The sequence below is a fragment of the Oncorhynchus clarkii genome, chromosome 28 (genome assembly GCF_045791955.1).
Source record: "Oncorhynchus clarkii lewisi isolate Uvic-CL-2024 chromosome 28, UVic_Ocla_1.0, whole genome shotgun sequence".
Taxonomy (NCBI): domain Eukaryota; kingdom Metazoa; phylum Chordata; class Actinopteri; order Salmoniformes; family Salmonidae; genus Oncorhynchus; species Oncorhynchus clarkii.
Genome location: NC_092174.1, coordinates 43,091,681 through 43,108,982, shown reverse-complemented (window position 1 = coordinate 43,108,982; position 17,302 = coordinate 43,091,681). Strand labels below are relative to the sequence as shown.

Below are 17,302 nucleotides of genomic sequence, written 5' to 3'. Positions count from 1 at the left end.
CTCTCTCTCGCTGTCTAGTCTCTCTCTCGCTGTCTAGTCTCTCTCTCGCTGTCTAGTCTCTCTCTCTCGCTGTCTAGTCTCTCTGTCTCTCGCTGTCTAGTCACTCTCTCGCTTTCTAGTCTCTCTTGCTGTCTCTCTCTCTCTCACTGTCTAGTCTCTCTCTCTCGCGCGGTCTAGTCTCTCTCTCGCTGTCTAGTTTCTCTCTCGCTGTCTAGTCTCTCTCTCAATTTCTATTTAAGGGCTTTATTGGTATGTGAAACATATGTTAACATCGCCAAAGCAAGTGAAGTAGATAACAAACCAAAGTTAAATAAACAATAAAGATTAACAGTAAAACATCAAATTCACAGAAGTTCCAAATGAATAAAGACGTTTCAAATGTCATATTATGTCTATATACAGGGTTGTAACGATGTGCAAATAGCTAAAGTACTAAAGGGAAAATAAATAAACATAAATATGGGTTGTATTTACAATGGTGTTCGTTCTTCACCGGTTGCCCCTTTCTTGTGGCAACAGATCACACATCTTGCTGCTGTGACACTGTGGTTCTTCAACCAATAGATGTATGGGAATTTATCAAAATTGGGTTTGTTTTCAAATTCTTTGTGGGTCTGTGTAATCTGAGAGAAATATGTGTCTCTAATATGGTCATACATTTGGCAGGAGGTTAGGAAATGCAGCTCAGTTTCCAACTCATTTTGTGGGCAGTGTGCACATAGCCTGTCTTCTCTTGGGAGTCAAGTCTGCCTACGGCGGCCTTTCTCAATAGCAAGGCTATGCTCACTGAGTCTGTACATAGTCAAAGCTTTCCTTACGTTTGGGTCAGTCACGGTGGTCAGGTATTCTGCCACTGTGTACTCTCTGGTTAGGGCCAAATAGCATTCTAGTTTGCTCTGTTTTTTTGTTAGTTCTTTCCAATGTGTCAAGTAATACTCTTTTTGTTTTCTCATGACTTGGTTGGGTCTAATTGTGCTGCTGTCCTGGGGCTCTGTGGGGTGGGTTTGTGTTTGTGAACAGAGCCCCAGGATCAGCTTGCTTAGGGGACTCTTTTCCAGGTTCATCTCTCTGTAGGTGATGGCTTTGTTATGGAAGGTTTGGGAATCGCTTCCTTTTAGGTGGTTGTAGAATTTAATGGCTCTTTTCTGGATTTTGATAATTAGCGGGTATCGGCCTGATTCTGCTCTGCCTGCATTATTTGGTGTTCTACGTTGTACACAGAGGATATTTTTGGAGAAATCTGTATGTAGAGTCTCAGTTTGGTGTTTGACCCATTTTGCGAATTCAAGGTTGGTGAGCAGGTTGGTGAGCGGACCCCATACCTCACAACCATAAAGGGCAATGGGTTCTATAACTGTTCAAGTATTTTTAGCCAGATCCTAATTGGTATGTGGAATTTTATGTTCCTTTTGATGGCATAGAATTCCCTTCTTGCCTTGTCTCTCAGATCGTTCACAGCTTTGTGGAAGTTACCTGTGGCGCTGATGTTTAGGCCGAGGTATGTGTAGTTTTTTGTGTGCTCTAGGGCAATGGTGTCTAGATGGAATTTGTAATTGTGGTCCTGGTGACTGGACCTTTTTTGGAACACCATTATTTTGGTCTTACTGAGATTTACTGTTAGGGCCCAGGTCTGACAGAATATGTGCAGAAGATCTAGGTGCTGTTGTAGGCCCTCCTTGGTTGGTGACAGAAGCACCAGATCATCAGCAAACAGTAGACATTTGACTTCAGATTCTTCTAGGGTGAGGCCGGGTGCTGCAGACTGTTCTAGTGCCCTCACCAATTCATTGATCTATATATTGAAGAGGGTGGGTCTTAAGCTGCATCCCTGTCTCACCCCACGGCCCTGTGGAAAGAAATGTTTTTTTTTGCCAATTTTAACCGCACACTTGTTGTTTGTGTACCTGGATTTGGTGTACCTTCCATCAATTTGTATAGCAGACCCTCATGCCACATTGAGTCAAAAGCTTTTTTGAAATCAACAAAGCATGAGAAGACTTTGCCTTTGTTTTGTTTGTCAATTAGGGTGTGCAGGGTGAATACGTGGTCTGACGTATGGTAATTTGGTAAAAAGCCAATTTTACATTTGCTCAGTACATTGTTTTCACTGAGGAAATGAACTAGTCTGCTGTAAATGATAATGCAGAGGATTTTCTCATGGTTGCTGTTGACGCATATCCCACTGTAGTTATTGGGGTCAAATTTGTCTCCACTTTTGTTGATTGGGGTGATCAGTCCTTGGTTCCAAATATTGGGGAAGATGCCAGAGCTAAGGAGGATGTTAAAGAGTTTTAGTATAGCCAATTGGAATTTGTTGTCTGTATATTTGATCATTTCATTGAGGATACCATCAACACCACATGCCTTTTTGGGTTGGAGGGTTTATATTTTGTCCTGTAGTTCATTCAATGTAATTGGAGAATTCAGTGGGTTCTGGTCGTCTTTAATAGTTGATTCTAAGATTTGATTTTGATCATGTATATATTTTTGCTGTTTGTTCTTTGTTATAGAGCCAAAAGGACTGGAGAAGTGGTTTACCCATACATCTCCATTTTGGATAGATAACTCTTCGTGTTGTTGTTTGTTTAGTGTTTTCCAATTTTCCCAGAAGTGGTTAGAGTCTATGGATTCTTCAATGACATTGAACTGATTTCTGACTTGCTGTTCCTTCTTTTTCCGTAGTGTATTTCTGTATTGTTTTAGTGATTCACCATAGTGAAGGCGTAGACTCAGGTTTTCTGGGTCTCTATGTTTTTGGTTGGACAGGTTTGACACTTTCTTTCTTAGGTTTTTGCATCAAACCATTTGTCATTGTTGTTCATTTTCTTTGGTTTTCTGTTTGGCATTTTTAGATTTGATAGGGAAGCTGAGAGGTCAAATATACTGTTTAGGTTTTCTACTAAGATTACACCTTCGCTATTACAGTGGAACGTTTTGTCCACGAAGTTGTCTAAAAGGGATTGAATTTGTTGTTGCCCAATTGTTTTTTGGTAGGTTTCCACACTACTTTCCTTCCATCTATTGCATTTCTTAATTAATATTAATTAGTTCCTTTGGCTATGATGCCTCATGATTGAGTATTGCTCTGTTCAAGTAGACTGTGATTTTGCTGTGATCTGATAGTGGTGTCAGTGGGCTGACTGAACGCTCTGAGAGAGTCAGTGATAAAGTAGTCTACAGTACTACTGTCAAGAGATGAGCTGTAGGTGTACCTATCATAGAAGTCCCCTCGAAGCATACCATTGACTATGCACATACTCATCGTGCGACAGAGCTACAGCAGTTGTGACCTGTTTTTGTTGGTTATGTTGTCGTAGTTGTGCCTCTCTATCTCTCGGTGTCTAGTCTCTCTCTCTCGCTGTCTCTCGCTGTCTAGTCTCTTGATCTCTCTGTCTCGCGCTGTCTAGTCTCTCTCGTTGTCTAGTCTCTCTCGTTGTCTCTCTCTCACGCGCTGTCTAGTCTCTCGCACTGTCTAGTCTCTCGCACTGTCTAGTCTCTTGCACTCTCTAGTCTCTCGCTCTCTAGTTTCTCTCTCTCGCGCTGTTTAGTCTCTCTCTCTCTCTCTCTCTCTGAGGGATAGTACAGTACAACCTCATCATTAGCCAGTTAGTATTTGTTTCATCTTGACTGTAGAAAGCAAAACATTTCCCCAGACCAGGTCTGGAAACAGTAAACTAACAGGAGAGCAAAGCCAGACCAGAACTCTCCAAAGTGGTTCACCAGATTTGATAAGAGAATAATTATCTTAGGACAAAACATGTGTGTGTGTGTGTGTGTGTGTGTGTGTGTGTGTGTGTGTGTGTGAGTGAGTGAGTGAGTGAGTGAGTGAGTGAGTGAGTGTGTGAGTGAGTGAGTGAGTGAGTGAGTGAGTGAGTGAGTGAGTGAGTGAGTGAGTGAGTGAGTGAGTGAGTGAGTGAGAGAGAGAGAGAGAGAGAGAGAGAGAGAGAGAGAGAGAGAAAGTACTCCAAGAGGACCAAACGTAAATCCGGACTGGTGCAGAGAATAATATCTAAGGAAAGTTAGAATGGTTGGAAGGTTGGAATGTTTGGAAGGTTGGAATGTTTGGAGGCTTGGAATGTTTGGAAGTTTGGAATGTTTGGAAGTTTGGAATGGAACAGGTATTGTGGCCAGAAGGAGGGTTGGAACTGTTTACATTGTTTATTGCAGTGTAATTACATTACATAGTAGATTTAAATGATGGAAACCCTGTGGGTCTATATCAACCTGTGGGTCTGTATCAACATGTGGGTCTGTATCAACCTGTGGGTCTGTATCAACCTGTGGGTCTGTATCAACCTGTGGGTCTATATCAACCTGTGGGTCTGTATCAACCTGTGGGTCTGTATCAACCTGTGGGTCTGTATCAACCTGTGGGTCTGTATCAACCTGTGGGTCTGTATCAACCTGTGGGTCTATATCAACCTGTGGGTCTATATCAACCTGTGGGTCTATATCAACCTGTGGGTCTGTATCAACCTGTGGGTCTGTATCAACCTGTGGGTCTATATCAACCCGTGGGTCTATATCAACCTGTGGGTCTATATCAACCTGTGGGTCTATATTAACCTGTGGGTTAGGGTCTATATCAACCTGTGGGTTAGGGTCTATATCAACCTGTGGGTCTGTATCAACCTGTGGGTCTATATCACCCCCTCCCCCCGGCAGCTACTCGCCCAAGCCTCTCCAGGTTCTCCTTTACCCAAATCCAGATAGCAGATGTTCTGAAAGAGCTGCAAAACCTGGACCCGTACAAATCAGCTGGGCTTGACAATCTGGACCCTATATTTCTGAAACTATCCGCCGCCATTGTCGCAACCCTTATTACCAGCCTGTTCAACCTCTCTTTCATATCGTCTGAGATCCCCAAGGATTGGAAAGCTGCCGCAGTCATCCCCCTCTTCAAAGGGGGAGACACCCTGGACCCAAACTGTTACAGACCTATATCCATCCTGCCCTGCCTATCTAAGGTCTTTGAAAGCCAAGTCAACAAACAGGTCACTGACCATCTCGAATCCCACCGTACCTTCTCCGCTGTGCAATCTGGTTTCCGAGCCGGTCACGGGTGCACCTCAGCCACGCTCAAGGTAATAAACGATGTCATAACCGCCATCGATAAAAGACAGTACTGTGCAGCCGTCTTCATCGACCTTGCCAAGGCTTTCGACTCTGTCAATCACCATATTCTTTTCGGCAGACTCAGTAGCCTCGGTTTTTCTAATGACTGCCTTGCCTGGTTCACCAACTACTTTGCAGACAGAGTTCAGTGTGTCAAATCGGAGGGCATGCTGTCCGGTCCTCTGGCAGTCTCTATGGGGGTGCCACAGGGTTCAATTCTCGGGCCGACTCTTTTCTCTGTACATATCAATGATGTTGCTCTTGCTGCGGACGATTCCCTGATCCACCTCTACGCAGACGACACCATTCTATATACTTCCGGCCCGTCCTTGGACACTGTGCTATCTAACCTCCAAACGAGATTCAATGCCATACAACACTCCTTCCGTGGCCTCCAACTGCTCTTAAACGCTAGTAAAACCAAATGCATGCTTTTCAACCGTTCGCTGCCTGCACCTGCACGCCCGACTAGCATCACCACCCTGGATGGTTCCGACTTAGAATATGTGGACATCTATAAGTACCTAGGTGTCTGGCTAGACTGTAAACTCTCCTTCCAGACTCATATCAAACATCTCCAATCTAAAATCAAATCTAGAGTCGGCTTTATATTCCGCAACAAAGCCTCCTTCACTCACGCCGCCAAACTTACCCTAGTAAAACTGACTATCCTACCGATCCTCGACTTCGGCGATGTCATCTACAAAATAGCTTCCAATACTCTACTCAGCAAACTGGATGCAGTTGATCACAGTGCCATCCGTTTTGTTACTAAAGCACCTTATACCACCCACCACTGCGACCTGTATGCTCTAGTCGGCTGGCCCTCGCTACATATTCGTCGCCAGACCCACTGGTTCCAGGTCATCTACAAGTCCATGCTAGGTAAAGCTCCGCCTTATCTCAGTTCACTGGTCACGATGGCAACACCCATCCGTAGCACGCGCTCCAGCAGGTGTATCTCACTGATCATCCCTAAAGCCAACACCTCATTTGGCCGCCTTTCGTTCCAGTTCTCTGCTGCCTGTGACTGGAACAAATTGCAAAAATCGCTGAAGTTGGAGACTTTTATCTCCCTCACCAACTTCAAACATCTGTTATCTGAGCAGCTAACCGATCGCTGCAGCTGTACATAGTCTATCGGCAAATAGCCCACCCAATTTTACCTACCTCATCCCCATACTGTTTATATTTATTTACTTTTCTGCTCTTTTGCACACCAATATCTCTACCTGTACATGACCATCTGATCATTTACCACTCCAGTGTTAATCTGCAAAATTGTAATTATTCGCCTACCTCCTCATGCCTTTTGCACACAATGTATATAGACTCTCTTTCTTTCTACTGTGTTATTGACTTGTTAATTGTTTACTCCATGTGTAACTCTGTGTTGTCTGTTCACACGGCTATGCTTTATCTTGGCCAGGTCACAGTTGCAAATGAGAACTTGTTCTCAACTAGCCTACCTGGTTAAATAAAGGTGTTCTCAACTAGCCTACCTGGTTAAATAAAGGTGAAATAAAAATTTAATTAAAATAAAAGTGTTTCTACATCCTGTCTTCCCTCTCCCCATGTTCTGAACATCAGAAAGCACGAAGTAAGGTCAGGGATAGAGAGTAGCTGCTCTGAAGGGAAATGGGGACATACTGCAAAGATCAGGGCTGGATTACCCTCTAATGCCTCCCAGTTTATCTATGGTCACGTGGGATAACACCTGGGATTGGTAGGTTAAGGTCTATACACGTGTGGTGGGATGGGCAGGCTGAGGATGTAGAGTAGGTCTACACACCTACTGTAGCATATAGACTAAAACATGCTCGGTAGCACTTGGTTTCTTTTCATTGATCTGTTTAACTGGTCAACTGATCCTTGAAACGGGAAACTTTTCTCCCAGCTCAGTACTATAAATCAATGAGGGGCTGGCCAGTAACGTCCCAGGAATCGGTGCCGGTCCACAAGAAACACAACTCTTTACATGGGATGGGCAATTCCAGTCTTGGAGAACTGCTGAGCATTCAGGTTTTAGTTCCAGCCCAGATTCAACACAGAGCTGTAAGGAAAGCTTTGTGCAGAGAGAGGGAGGAGCACATATCAACACATATCAATCCCATGCACATACAGTGCCTTGCGAAAGTATTCGGCCCCCTTGAACTTTGCGACCTTTTGCCACATTTCAGGCTTCAAACATAAAGATATAAAACTGTATTTTTTGTGAAGAATCAACAACAAGTGGGACACAATCATGAAGTGGAACGACATTTATTGGATATTTCAAACTTTTTTAACAAATCAAAAACAGAAAAATTGGGCGTGAAAAATTAATTAATACTTTGTAGCGCCACCTTTTGCTGCGATTACAGCTGTAAGTCGCTTGGGGTATGTCTCTATCAGTTTTGCACATCGAGAGACTGACATTTTTTCCCATTCCTCCTTGCAAAACAGCTCGAGCTCAGTGAGGTTTGATGGAGAGCATTTGTGAACAGCAGTTTTCAGTTCTTTCCACAGATTCTCGATTGGATTCAGGTCTGGACTTTGACTTGGCCATTCTAACACCTGGATATGTTTATTTTTGAACCATTCCATTGTAGATTTTGCTTTATGTTTTGGATCATTGTCTTGTTGGAAGACAAATCTCCGTCCCAGTCTCAGGTCTTTTGCAGACTCCATCAGGTTTTCTTCCAGAATGGTCCTGTATTTGGCTCCATCCATCTTCCCATCAATTTTAACCATCTTCCCTGTCCCTGCTGAAGAAAAGCAGGCCCAAACCATGATGCTGCCACCACCATGTTTGACAGTGGGGATGGTGTGTTCAGCTGTGTTGCTTTTACGCCAAACATAACGTTTTGCATTGTTGCCAAAAAGTTCCATTTTGGTTTCATCTGACCAGAGCACCTTCTTCCACATGCTTGGTGTGTCTCCCAGGTGGCTTGTGGCAAACTTTAAACAACACTTTTTATGGATATCTTTAAGAAATGGCTTTCTTCTTGCCACTCTTCCATAAAGGCCAGATTTGTGCAATATACGACTGATTGTTGTCCTATGGACAGAGTCTCCCACCTCAGCTGTAGATCTCGGGAGTTCATCCAGAGTGATCATGGGCCTCTTGGCTGCATCTCTGATCAGTCTTCTCCTTGTATGAGCTGAAAGTTTAGAGGGACGGCCAGGTCTTGGTAGATTTGCAGTGGTCTGATACTCCTTCCATTTCAATATTATCGCTTGCACAGTGCTCCTTGGGATGTTTAAAGCTTGGGAAATCTTTTTGTATCCAAATCCGGCTTTAAACTTCTTCACAACAGTATCTCGGACCTGCCTGGTGTGTTCCTTGTTCTTCATGATGCTCTCTGCGCTTTTAACGGACCTCTGAGACTATCACAGTGCAGGTGCATTTATACGGAGACTTGATTACACACAGGTGGATTGTATTTATCATCATTAGTCATTTAGGTCAACATTGGATCATTCAGAGATCCTCACTGAACTTCTGGAGAGAGTTTGCTGCACTGAAAGTAAAGGGGCTGAATAATTTTGCACGCCCAATTTTTCTGTTTTTGATTTGTTAAAAAAGTTTGAAATATCCAATAAATGTCGTTCCACTTCATGATTGTGTCCCACTTGTTGTTGATTCTTCACAGAAAAATACAGTTTTATATCTTTATGTTTGAAGCCTGAAATGTGGCAAAAGGTCGCAAAGTTCAAGGGGGCCGAATACTTTCGCAAGGCACTGTATCAACACATATCAATCCCATGCACATATCAACACATATCAATCCCATGCACATATCAACACATATCAATCCCATGCACATATCAACAAATATCAATCCCATGCACATATCAACACATATCAATCCCATGCACATATCAACTCCCATTTTGTTCCAACCCAGGAGGGTTTCTCAACCCTACATCTGTATCAGGGTCAGGAAGGCTACAGAGAGAGAGGGAGTCCCAGGCAGGCAGTCAGGCAGGCAGGTATCACTTCTCCCAGGTTAACACAGGTTAATCACTAGTGACCTGCTGGGCCAGCCCAGGCCCAGGTAGTGGTGCATGTAATCCTTCAGGCCACAGCTGAGACTCACTACTGCTGTCAAGGGTGTGATGACGTACGTTGATACAGTTGAAGTCGGAAGTTGAGATACAGTTGGAGATACAGTAGAAGTCTGAAGTTTACATACACCTCGGCCAAATACATTTAAACTCAGTTTTTCACAATTCCTGACATTTAATCCTAGTAAAAAATACCTGTCTTAGGTCAGTTAGGATCACCACTTTATTTTAAGAACGTGAAATGTCAGAATAATAGTAGAGAGAATGATGTCATGGCTTTAGAAGCTTCTGATAGACTAATTGACATCATTTGACGCCAATTGGAGGTGTACCTGTGGATGTATTTCAAGGCCTACCTTCAAACTCACTGCCTTTTTGCTTGACATCATGGGAAAATCAAAAGAAATCAGCCAAGACCTCAGAAAATAAATTGCAGACCTCCACAAACCTGGTTCAACCTTGGGAGCAGTTTCCAAACGCCTGAAGGTACCACGTTCATCTGTACAAATAATAGTACGCGAGTATAAACACCATGGGACCACGCAGCCGTCATACCGCTCAGGAAGGAGACGCGTTCTGTCTCCTAGAGATGAACATACTTTAGTGCGAAAAGTGCAAATCAATACCAGAAAAACAGCAACGGACCTTGTGAAGATGCTGCAGGAAACAGGTACAAAAGTATCTATATCCACAGTGAAACAAGTCCTATATCAACATAACCTGAAAGGCCGCTCAGCAAGGAAGAAGCCACTGCTCCAAAACCGCCATAAAAAAGCCAGACTATGGTACTTTTCGGAGAAATGTCCTCTGATTAGATGAAACAAAAATAGAAGTGTTTGGCCATAATGACCATCATTATGTTTGGAGGAAAAAGGGGGAGGCTTGCAAGCCGAAAAGCACTATCCCAACCGTGAAGGACGGGGGTGGCAGCATCATGTTGTGGGGGTGCTTTGCTGCAGGAGGGACTGGTGCACTTCACAAAATAGATGGCATCATGAGGTAGGAAAATTATGTGGATATATTGAAGCAACATCTCAAGACATCAGTTAAAGTTAAAGCTTGGTCGCAAATGGGTCTTCCAAATGGACAATGACCCCAAGCATACTTCCAAAGTTGTGGCAAAATGGCTTAAGGACAACAAAGTCAAGGTATTAGAGTGGTCATCACAAAGCCATGACCTCAATCCAATAGAACATTTGTGTGCAGAACTGAAACGCTTGTGTGAAAAAGGAGGCCTACAAACCTGACTCAGTTACACCAGTTCTGTCAGGAGGAATGGGCCAAAACCCAACTTATTGGGGGAAGCTTGTGGAAGGCTACCCGAAACGTTTGACCCAAGTTAAACAATTTAAAGGCAATGCTACCAAATACTAATCGAGTGTATGTAAACTTCTGACCCATTGGGAATGTGATGAAAGAAATAAAAGCTGAAATAAATCATTCTCTCTACTATTATTCTGACATTTCACATTCTTAAAATAAAGTGGTAATCCTAACTGACCTAACAGGGAATTTTTACTAAGATTAAATGTCAGGAATTGTGAAAAACTGAGTTTAAATGTACTTGGCTTTGATGTATGTAAACTTCCGACTTCAACTGTATGTTGACATAGGGATAGGTATGTTGATGTAGGGATAGGTATGCTGACATAGAGATAGGTATGTTGACATAGACATAGGTATGTTGACATATGATATAGGGATAGGTATGTTGACATAGAGATGTGTATGTTGACATAGGGATAGGTACATTGATATAGGGATAGGTCTGTTGATAAATGACATAGAGATAGGTATGTTGATATAGGGATAGGTATGTTGACATAGGGATAGGTTTGTTGACATTTGACATAGAGATAGGTATGTTGATATAGGGATTGGTATGTTGACATAGGGATAGGTCTGTTGACATATGACATATGGGCTGATGTGTGGATCTACCACATGTATAGTATGGGAGAATATTGGTGAGGGAACAGCGAAGCCCCGTCATCTGCACTGTGTGTATGTGCCTGCGCGTTTATGTGCGGGCGTGTTTATGTGCGCATGTATGTGCGTCTTATCCTCTTCATGATCAACGTAACACTTGTTCTTTTCCAGAAGAGACAGGAAGCTTGAAGAGATGATGAAACAGCCTACGTGTTATCGACACGTTGGTCTCACATCCACTCATTTTCTAACAAGGCTGTCTGCTCTTTACCGTGAAGGGGGTTTACTGTGTCGTGTAAATTACCACTATGGACACTCAAAGTCAATCTTAAATGAATAATTGTTTATTATCAGCAAACTGGAGAGGTTCCAACAAAAGTAATGCACCAATGAGAAAAATAAAGGATTCTGCTAGTCCGAGTAATCGCAGTCCTGATGTCTTTTTTTCGACGCAAAGGATACACTTCCTCGGGAACAGGCCCCGATCCCCGTGATCTGCGTGAAGAGGAGGCAGAGAAAAAGGGGCCGACGGTCGGGCTGTCTTCTGAGAATTCTTAGGCGATCTAATTAACCTCCACTTCCCTCCATTCTGCTAGCAAACGTGCAATCTTTGGACAATAAAATCGACTATTAAAAACTGTAACATCTTATGCTTCACGGAGTCGTGGTTGAATGACGACACTATCAACATACAGCTGGCTGGTTATACGCTGTACAGGCAGGATAGAACAGTGTCATCTGGTAAGACAAGGGGCGGCGGACTATGTATTTCTGTAAATAACAGCTGGTACACGACATCTAAGGAAGTCTCGAGCTATTGCTCGCCTGAGGTAGAGTATCTCATGATAAGCTGTAGACCACACTATCTACCGAGATAATTTTCATCTATATTCTTTTGTAGTGATTTACATACCACCACAGTCAGAGGCTGGCACTAAGACCGCATTGAATGAGCTGTATTCCGCCATAAGCAAACAAGAAAACGCTCACCCAGAGGCGACGCTCCTAGTAGCCGGAGACTTTAATGCAGGGAAACTTAATTCAGTTTAACCAAATTTCTATCAGCATGTTACATGTGCAACCAGAGGAAAAAGGGCTCTGGACCACCTTTATTCCACACACAGAGATACATACTTAGCTCTCCCTCGCCCTACATTTGGCAAATCTGACCATAATTCTATCCTCCTGATTCCTGCTTACAAGCAAAAATTAAAGCAGGAAGCACTAGTGACTAGATCAATAAACAAGTGGTCAGATGAAGCAGATGCTAAACTACAGGACTGTTTTGCTAGCACAGACTGAAATATGCTCCGGGATTCCTCCGATGGCATTGAGGAGTACACATCATCAGTCATTGGATTCATCAATAATCATCGATGACGTCGTCCCCACAGTGACCGTACATCCCCCAACCAGAAGCCATTGATTACAGGTAACATCCACACTGAGCTAAAGGCTAGAGCTGCCGCTTTCAAGGAGAGGGACTCTAACCCGGAAGCTTATAAGAAATCCCGCTATGCCCTCCAACGAACCATTAAACAGGCAAAGCATCAATACAGGACTAAGATCGAATCGTACTACACCGGCTCTGACGCTCATCGAATGTGGCAGGGCTTGCAAACCATTACAGACTACAAAGGGAAGCCCAGCTGAGAGCTGCCCAGTGACACCAGCCTACCAGATGAGCTAAACTACTTCTATGCTCGCTTCGAGGCAAATAACACTGAAACATGCATGAGAGCACCAGCTGTTCCAGACGACTGTGTGATCACGGTCTGCATAGCTGAGTAAGACCTTTAAACATGTCAACATTCACAAGGCCGCAGGGCCAGACGGATTACCAGAACTTGCATTGCGAGCATGCCCTGACCAACTGGCAAGTGTCCTCACTGACACTTTCAACCTCTCCCTGTCTGGGTCTGTAATACCAATGTGTTTTAAGCAGACCACCATAGTCCCTGTGCCCAAGAACACTAAGGTAACCTGCCTAAATGACTACTGACCCGTAGCACTCACGTCTGTAGCCATGAAGTGCTTTGAAAGGCTGGTCATGGCTCACATCAACACCATCATCCCAGAAACCCTAGACCCACTCCAATTTGGATACGCCCCAACAGATCTACAGATGATGCTATCTTTATTGCACTCCACACTGCCCTTTCCCACCTGGAAAAAAAGGAACACCTATGTGAGAATGCTATTCATTGACTACAGCTCAGTGTTCAACACCATAGCGCCCTCAAATCTCATCAACAAGCTAAGGACTCTGGGACTAAACACCTCCCTCTGCAACTGGATCCTGGACATCCTGACCGGCCGCCCCCAGGTGGTAAGGGTAGGTAACAACACATCCGCCACGCTGATCCTCAACACAGGGGCCCCTCAGGGGTGGTTGCTCAGTTCCCATCCTGTACTCCCTGTTCACTCATGACTGCACGGCCAGGCACGACTCCAACACCATCACGCCCCCATTCTCATCGACGGGACTGCAGAAGAGCAGGTTGAAAGCTTTAAGTTCCTTGGTGTCCACATCACCAACAAATTAACATTGTCCAAGCACACCAAGACAGTCGTGAAGAGGGCACAACAAAACCCATTACCCCTCCGGAGACTGAAAAGATTTGGCATGGGTCCTCAGATCCTCAAAAGGTTCTACAGCCGCACCAGCTGGTTGCATCACTGCCCTGTATGGCAATTGCTCGGCCTCCGACCACAAGGCACTACAGAGTGTAGTTCGAATGGCCCAGTACATCACTGGGGCCAAGCTTCCTGCTGCAGGACCTCTATACCAGGCGTTGTCAGAAGAAGGCCTTAAAATTGTCAAGGACTGCAGCCACCCTAGTCATAGACTGTTCTCTCTGCTACTGCATGGGAAGCGGTACCGGAGCGCCAAGTCTAGGTCCAAGAGGCTTCTAAACAGCTTCTACCCCCAAGGCAGAAGACTCCTGAACATCTAGTCAAATGGCAACCCAGAATATTTGCAGTGCCTCCCCTCATCCCCTCTTTACCCCACTGCTACTCTCTGTTGTCATCTATGCATAGTCACTTTAGAAACTCTACCTATATGTACATACTACCTCTACTAACCAGTGCCCCGCACATTGACTCTGTGTCGGAACCCCCCTGTATATAGTCTCCACATTGTTATTTTGTTACTTTTATCTCTTATTCTGATCCATATTTATTTGAAAGTGCATTGTTGGTTAGGGGCTTGTAAGTAAGCATTTCACTGTATGTTGTATTCGGCGCATGTGACTAATAGCATTTGATTTGATTTGATCGTGGATGTCTGTTAGGAGATCTGCCTGGGCAGTCCCAGCAGCTATACACAGACAAGCTATATTTGCATGATTTAGCATAATTCATGAATCATTGGCATTTTGTTTAATTCACGTGACAGACTTGTTCATAACATGTGACAGACCAATACTGGTTCATAACATGTGACAGATCAACACCTCACAAGGTTTTCTTCTCTCTAAACTGAGACCTTGAAACTGAGATATCTTTCGTTCTCAAAACAAGGTCTGGGCGTACTGCCAAATTACAGATACTGATAAGTGAGGATTCGTTCAATCAGTCACTTTATTTGAACTAGCTAGTACTAGCCAGTACATCTTTACAAAACCCATATTAGTCCAGGCAATATGTGATTTGTGAAAATAATCTAACTTGGTATTCTATACATTATAGGAACATCTTAAACATTGTTTTGGCTTTTATCTACTGGACTATATCACACATTTTGATATTTGTGGAAGTCTATGGAGAAGAAAACCACTTCGCACAGGTTGAATACTGCTCTCGTGATGTTCAAGCAGAAAATACATATCTGAAATGTGTTTGACATTTACAGACTGAATCAGAAGTAACTTCTGCCAACACAGTGGGTTAAATGAGATCATGACGTCAACGCAGGTTAATTAAGATCATGACGTCACAGTAGGTTAAATAAGATTGTGATGTCACAGCAGGTTAAATAAGATTGTGATGTCACAGCAGGGTAAATAAGATCGTGATGTCGCAGTAGGTTAAATATGATCGTGACGTCGCAGTAGGCTAAATAAGATCATGATGTCACAGTAGGCTAAATAAGATCATGACGTCGCAGTATGTTAAATAAGCTCATGATGTCGAGGTCTTAATAACATCAACACCAGTCCAAATGTCAAATCACACCTCAAACAATTACGTACACGTTGTCCCAAAGGGCAGACTATTTCATATATAGTGCACTACTTTTGACCAGAGCCCAATGGACCCACTCAGAAAATAGGGCACTACTTTTGACCAGAGCCCAATGGACCCACTCAGAAAATAGGGCACTACTTTTGACCAGAGCCCAATGGACCCACTCAGAAAATAGTGCACTACTTTTGACCAGAGCCCAATGGACCCACTCAGAAAATAGTGCACTACTTTTGACCAGAGCCCAATGGACCCACTCAGAAAATAGTGCACTAAATTGGGAGTAGGGTGCCATTTGAGACGTAGACCTAGTAACACGAGGTTGAAGCTAGAATAAACATTGTTGACATAAATCTAATCTATGGTGTGTTTGCTGCTTCCTGGCCAATTGCTGTTTGATGAACCAACCAATGCTGTCAGTATACAGCACCTAACACCTACAGGGGCACCTAACACCTTCCCACTAAGCTCCCAGCTTATACTAACAAAAGGAGCGGTGTCCTTACCGTCTGCCCAGGTCTGTTAATCCAGATTTAGCTGCCTAGCATCGTCTTCTCCAGCTGAACTCTGGAGCAGGCAGGAGCCGGCGACGGGATAAGCCCAGCATCGTGGCCTCGGAGTGGGGAAGGAAACCACCGTGTGTCCCTCTCCTCCTCTCAATCCTCTGGATCCATGTGTACTGCAGCCGCTGAAGTGATTGTGTTGATTCTCTCTCTCGCTCTCTCGCTCTCTCACTCGTCTCTCTCATCCATTCATTGTGGTGTGACTCTTCCAAACGTTAAATCTGGTAGAAATTCACATCTTGATTGAAGAAGTGATGAGTGAGCCTCATATTTGTGTATGACTTGATGAGTAAGAAAAGGTAAGGTTCAACTCAGAGTGGGAAAGAGGCATTTGAGACATTTCACAAAACTCTTCTCTCTTTATACTGATGCAGTTCCCTAAGTCAAGTAAAGCTAAGCAGAGCTGAGTAACTTTAAGCCAAGTAAAGCTAAGTCAAGTAACGCTAAGTAACTCTAAGTACCGTAAAGTTAAGGACCATGACTCCAGTCCTTCTCTGATAATGTAGCACCCCATAAGTGTAGTAGAACAGATCTTGTACTTACCTCTTCAGCTGTATGCTCCTCCACCAGTCACAGCAAGGCTACAAGCAGAGTGGGCGAGACCACAGTAAGGAAAAGGCTTTGAATCACTAGATGAGATGGGTTCTGGAGAATAGTTCATTGGAGCACGTAGCCTCTCAGCTGCCTCTCTTCCCAACTGTTGCTCCACCGCCCTATCCTCTTTTTCCCTTCTTCCAACTTACTCGTACTCCTCCCTTTCCCCCTCCTCTTCCCTCTCTTCATTCCTCCTCCTGTCTCTGCCTCTTTTCCTCCTAACCCCCCTTCTTTTTGTAGTTGTTCGCGCAGCTAGTCTGATTACTTTGGACATGCTAATCTCGCCGTCTGTGTCTCTGGCTGACGGACGAGTGCTACGGGATGATTTGGACACCTTCTGCCAGGGACAAGTATATCTTGTCTGACACCTTAATACGCATGTATGGCTGCAAATCAATGAGATCAGAGGTCCCTTTCTTTCTGAGTCTTTAGAGTTAAAACAAGTAAGTAAGGAGGGAGGGAGGGAGGGAGGGAGGGAGGGAGAAGAGCAAAAGAAAGTGTGTAAATTGTAGTGCAGGAAGCTGTAGTGCAGGAAGCTGTAGTGCAGGAAGCTGTAGCGCAGGAAGCTGTAGCGCAGGAAGCTGTAGCGCAGGAAGCTGTAGCGCAGGAAGCTGTAGCGCAGGAAGCTGTAGTGCAGGAAGCTGATAGAAAGTGTGCAAGTTGTAGTGCAGGAAGCTGTTAGTGTTTCGCCTCTTCTTTAAAAGCCATCTTCCAGAATGTCTACTTTTACTTAGCTTCAACAAAGGAAACAAAAAACAATATATTGACGTGGATTATAATATTATAAAAGGGAGGAATACCGACCCAAGCTAAGCGTGCTTAAATGGAATGTACGCTGAACAAAAATATCAGCGCAACATGTA

The 17,302-nt window shown here is 44.0% G+C and overlaps 1 protein-coding gene across 1 annotated transcript in view; it reads right to left on the bottom strand.

Moving 5' to 3' along the window:
- Positions 1 to 16,529, bottom strand: part of LOC139387278 (neurturin-like) — a 23,737-nt gene extending 7,208 nt beyond the window's left edge. The window contains exons 1-2 of the mRNA XM_071133392.1: positions 16,389 to 16,529; positions 15,789 to 16,126 (exon numbers count right to left, since the gene is read on the bottom strand). The gene's annotated coding sequence lies outside the window, so the exon portion shown is untranslated. The remainder of the gene's footprint in view (positions 1 to 15,788; positions 16,127 to 16,388) is intronic.
- Between the last annotated feature and the right edge of the window lie 773 nt (positions 16,530 to 17,302).